Raw genomic sequence first — 5,951 nt, 5'->3', positions numbered from 1 at the left:
ATATTTGTTTATATACGACTAGAAATCATTATCTCAAACTGGCACTGAATACAGTTCAAACTCTCAACCTATCAGTTTCAAAATAGACTATTTCTCAATGATATATGTACAGTAGTGTCACTTGTCACATGATCATTTATAGAATTCTCAGTGTGATACATGCACTTAGATCCCAATATTAACTCATTCTTTAAATAGTTACTCCTTTTTCTCATCACAATACTAGTTCCTGTCATCACTAATAACCTCTTCCAATGATTAATCTACTGAGAAGGAGTAAGAATGATATCCTTCCTAGTTATTGGGTGAGGATATGGACAGGCAGATGCAAACATAGCAGCCCTATGAGCAATCTTATATAGCCATGTTGGTGATATTGGTTTTATTATAATAATAGCATGCTTCTTACTCAACTTTAATGCTTGAGACATCAACAAATCTTTATACTCCATATAGATAATTCAAACTTACTTTTACTGGGTCTTGTACTAGCCACAGCCAGAAAATTTGCCCAATTTGGTCTACACCCCTGACTACCCTCAGCAATAGAAGGTCCCACACCCATCTCTGCCCTACTCCACTCAAGCACAATAGTATTAGCCGGCATCATCCTACTCATTGGCTTCTATCTTTCAACAAAAAATAATAAATTTATTCAGTTATATTGTGCCTAGGAGCTATCACTACTTTATTTACAGCAATATGTGCCCCCATCCAAAATGATATAAAAAAAAAATCATTGCTTTCTCTACCTCCAGTCAATTAGGCCTAATGATAGTAACAACTGGCATCAACCAACCTTACCTAGCATTCCTCCATATCTATACTCACACCTTTTTCAAAGCCATATTATTTATGTCCTCAAGGACAGCCTCGATTTTCTACATCAATCATTTTTGAGAACAACGCCCTCCTAGTTAATTCTATTAAACACCTACTAATTGGAAGTATTTTCGCTGGTTTTATTATCTCAAACAATATCCCCCAAACAACACTCCCCCAAATAACTATACCCTGTTGCCTCAAACCAACCACCCTAACTGTAATTATACTAAGCTTTATCCTGGCACTCAAAATTAGTAACATGGCACAGAAGTTGAAGTTCAACTGTTCATCAAACACTCAAGTTCTCCAACCTCCAAGGATATTTCCCACTATTATACACCACCTAGCCCCTTATTTAAACTTAACAACAAGCCAAAACTCAGCTTCTTCTCTCTTAGACGTAGTCTGGTTAGAGAACATTTACCAAAAACCACCTCCCTCATTCAGATAAAAACATACATTAGTATCAGACTAAAAAGGATCAATCCATTAATTAATCAATACTTTCTTTCCTCATTACTTGGCTCATCACCTAATCTTATTTAATTTCCACAAGTAACTTCCATAATAACCTCAACACTGATCAATAACGATCAACCAGTCACAATCACTAATCAAGTACCATAGGTATTCAATGCTGCAATCCCCATGGCCTCCTCAATAAAAAACCCAGAATCTACTGTATCATACATTACTCAGTCTCCTTGGCCATTAAATTTAAATACAACCTCTACTTCTTCATCCTTCAATGTGTAGAAAAGCCATTGAAAATTCCATAATTAAGCCAAAAAGAAATATTCCTAAGACAGTCTTCTTAGAAACTCAAACCTCAGGATATTGCTCAGTAGCCATAGTCATTGTATAACCAAATATCACTATATCCCACCTAAATAAACCAGGAATACCATTAATCCTAAAAAAGACTCACCAAATTTCAGTACAATACCACAACCAACACCACCACTTACAGTTAACCCAAGCCCTCCATAAATAGGTGAAGGTTTTGAAGAAAACCCCACAAAACCAATCACAAAAATAGTACTTAAACTAAATACAATGGATGTTACCATTATTCTTTCATGGAATTTAACCACGACTAATGATATGAAAACCATCGTTGTTATTCAACTACAAGAACCCTAACGACCAACATTTGTAAATCACACCCATTAATAAAAATTTTTAACCACACATTCATTGATCTCCCAGCCCCATCAAACATCTCATTATGATGAAGCTTTGGTTCTTTACTAGGCATTTACTTAATCTTACAAATCTTTTTAAAATTTTATTTATTTTTTATTCATTTTTTTCCATTTATTTTTATTAGTTGGAGGCTAATTACTTTACAATATTGTAGTGGTTTTTGTCATACATTGACATGAATCAGCCATGATTTACATGTGTTCCCCATCCTGAACCCCCCTCCCACCTCCCTCCCCACCCCATCCCTCTGGGTCATCCCAGTGCACCAGCCCTGAGCACTTGTCTCATGCATCCAACCTGGACTGGCGATCTGTTTCACACTTGAATTTAGAAAGATGGTAATGATAGCCCTATATGCAAGACAGAAAACGAGACAGATGTACAGAACAGATTTTGGACTCTATGGGAGAAGGCGAGGGTGGGATGATCTGAGAGAACAGCATCGAAACATGTATAAAAATTTATTTATTTTTAATTGAAGGATAGTTGCTGTATGGTATTATGTTGGTTTCTGCCAAACATCAACATGAATCAGCCATTGGTATACCTATGTCCCCTCCGTCTTGAATCTCCCTCCCAATCTTACAAATCTTAACGGGCCTATTTTTAGCAATATATCACACTTCAGACACAATAACAGCCTTATCATCAGTCACACACATTCGCTGAGACGTGAATTATGTATGAATTATCTGATCTGTGCTGTGTGCTTAGTCGCTCAGCCATGTCTGACTCTTTGCAACCCCATGGACTGTAGCCCGCCAGGCTCCTCTGTCCTTGGGGATTCCCCAGGCAAGAATACTGGAGTGGGTTGCCATGTCCTTCTCCAGGAGATCTTCCCAACCCAGGGATCAAATCCAGGTCTCCTGCATTGCAGGCAGATTCCTTACTGTCTGAGCCACTATGAAAGTCCGAATTATCCAATACATACACGGAGAAGGCAGTGGCACCCCACTCCAGTGCTCTTGCCTGGAAAATCCCATGGACAGAGGAGCCTGGTAGACTGCAGTCCATGGGGTTGCTAAGAGTCGGGCATGACTGAGTGACTTCACTTTCACTTTCATGCATTGGAGAAGGAAATGGCAACCCACCCCAGGGTTCTTGCCTGGAGAATCCCGGGGACGGGGGAGCACAGTGGGCTGCCGTCTATGGGGTCGCACAGAGTCGGACACGACTGAAGCGACTTAGCAGCAGCAGCAGCAGACATGTAGGATGTGGCCTGTGCTATGGAGTACACTCACTTCTAGAAACATAAGATATCAGAGTTGTCATGTTATTCACAGTAATAACCTCAGCATTCACAGGCTGTGCATCGCCTTGGGAACAAACACCATTTTGAAGGGCAACAGAAATTACTAACTTACCCTCAGCAATCCCATATATTAGCACAAACCCAGCTGAATGAATCTGAGGGGCTTCTCAGGAGACAAAGCAGCCCCCACACAGTTCTTTACCTTCCGCTTCATTCTGTCATTATTATTGAAGAATATGGCATAGTCCATTTACTATTCCTCCACAAAACAGGATCCGACAACCCAACAGGAATTTCATCTGACACAGACAAGGTCCCATTTCACCCATGTTATACAATTAAAGGCCTCTTAGGAGCTTTGTTCCTAGTTCTTGTACTAATGATACTAGTCCTATTTCACCTGACCTATTAGAGACCCAGGTAACTACACTCCAGCAAACCCTCTCAATACACCTCCCACACCAAGCCAGAATGATACTTCCTATTCACATATGCAATCCTAGACCAATCCCTAACAAACTAGGTGGAGTTTTAGCTCTCATCTTTTCTATCCTAATCTTGGTATTAATACCACTACTTCATACATCTAAACAATGAAGCATGGTATTCTGACCATTCAGCTAATGTCTGTTCTGAATTCTAGCAGCAGACCTCCTAACACATGAATTGGGGGACAACCAGTAGAGCACCCCTTTATTATTTTGGACAACTAGCATCTATTATATACTTTTTCCTCATCCCAGTATTAATGCCAGTAACTAGCATTATTGAAGACAATCTCCTAAAATGAAGAGTCTTCATGGTATATTCATTACCCTGGTCTTGTAAACCAGAAAATGAGAACACTAAATCTCCTTAAGACTCAAGGAAGAGGCTAAAGCCCCACCATTAACACCCAAAGCTGAAATCCTACTTAAACTAGTCCATGAAATTTTTTTATTATAATACATTTCTAAGACTTTTAAATACTATGTCAGTATTAAAATTATTCAGTTATTTAAAAATTCCTTCTATGTACTCTGTGCATACCTGCGTGTCCACATACCCACATATATATGCTACTAGTACATAATACATTATATGTATAATCGTACATTAATTTATTTACCCCAAGCACATAAGCATGTGTGTGTGTGTGTGTGTGTGTGTGTGTGTGTGTGTAAATTTGCTTCAGTCATGTCTGACTCTTTGTGACCATATGGACTGTAGCTCGTCAGGCTCCTCTCTCCATGGGATTTTCCAGGTAAGTATATTGGAGAGGGTTGCCCTTTCCTTCTCCATATAAGCATGTATGTAACATTATTAATATCACATGGTACATATAATTATTGACCATACATAGTACAGTACCTCAAATGAGTTCTTTTCAACATACATCCTGTCCATTAGATCATGAGCTAAGTCACCAAGCCGCCCACGGCAGGGACACCTCTCCTCACTCTGGGCACACAACTTGTGGGGATTTCTATTGACAGAAATTTATCAGACATCTGTTTCTTCAGGACCATCTTACCGAAAATCACCCACTTGTTCCTTTTAAATAAGACCTCTTGATGGACTGATGACTAGCCAGCCCCTGTTCACACGACTGCGGTGTCCCGCATTTGGTATTTTTTAATTCGGGGGAATGCCTGGACTCAGTCATGGTCATCTGAGGCCCTGACCTGGTACATTGATTGTAGCTGGACTTAACTGGACACTAGCTATCAGCATAATGAGAGGCAGGTGATTTTCTGTCAATGGACGCAGGACATAATATTATTTCATATACTAATGATACTCCATTATTTTCCTTTATCTCCCCCTGCCTTAGATATTCACAACCTGCATGGACAACCATCCCCCCACCCCCTCGATCCACAAACCAATTTATCAAAACCTTAAAACTAGATACAAGAATTACACAAAATATTTATAGAAGTATTTTCACAGCTATTCAGTAACATAGACTGCTAATGCTGCTTAAATACTAAAGCAAGGCACTGAAAATGCCTAGATGAGTATGTCAACTCCATAAACATATAGGCTTAGTCCCAGCCTTTCTATTAATTTTTAATAAAAATTATATATGCAACACCCACATCCCAGTGAGAATGCCCTCTATATCACTAAGATTAAAAGGAGCAGGTATCAAACCCACTAGCATAGTAGCTCATAATGCCTTGCTTAACCACACCTCCATGGGAAAGAGCAGTGATAAAAATTAAGCCTATGAATGAAAGTTTGACTCAGTTATACCAAACAGGGTTGGTAAATTTCATGCAAGCCATCACAGTCATACAGTTAACCCAAATTAATAGAGACATGGAGTGAAGCATGTTAAAAGAGATTTTACAAAAATAAAGTTAAATTTTACTTAAGCCACAAAAAGCCATAATTATAACAAAACTGAATGATGAAAGTAAATACTACTTTAATAGTATTGCCACATGACAGCTAAGACCCAAACTGGGATTAGATACCCCACTATGCTCAGCCCTAAACACAAATAATTACACGAAAACTATTATTCACCAGAGTACTAACAGCAGCAGCTTACAACTCAAAACACTTGGCAGTACTTCACACTCTTCTAGAGAAGCCTGTTCTGTAATCGATAAACCCCTATAAACCTCACCAGCCCTTGCTAACTCAGCCTAGATACCGCAAATCTTCAGCAAACCCTCAA

The 5,951-nt window shown here is 39.1% G+C and overlaps 1 pseudogene; it reads left to right on the top strand.

The window, feature by feature from the left end:
- Nucleotides 1–282: 282 nt before the first annotated feature.
- On the top strand, nucleotides 283–4,073 carry LOC136172983 (cytochrome b-like; annotated as a pseudogene).
- The last annotated feature ends 1,878 nt before the right edge of the window (nucleotides 4,074–5,951 follow it).

The sequence above is a fragment of the Muntiacus reevesi genome, chromosome 8 (genome assembly GCF_963930625.1).
Source record: "Muntiacus reevesi chromosome 8, mMunRee1.1, whole genome shotgun sequence".
Classification (NCBI taxonomy): domain Eukaryota; kingdom Metazoa; phylum Chordata; class Mammalia; order Artiodactyla; family Cervidae; genus Muntiacus; species Muntiacus reevesi.
This window is presented reverse-complemented; position numbering and strand designations above follow the sequence as displayed.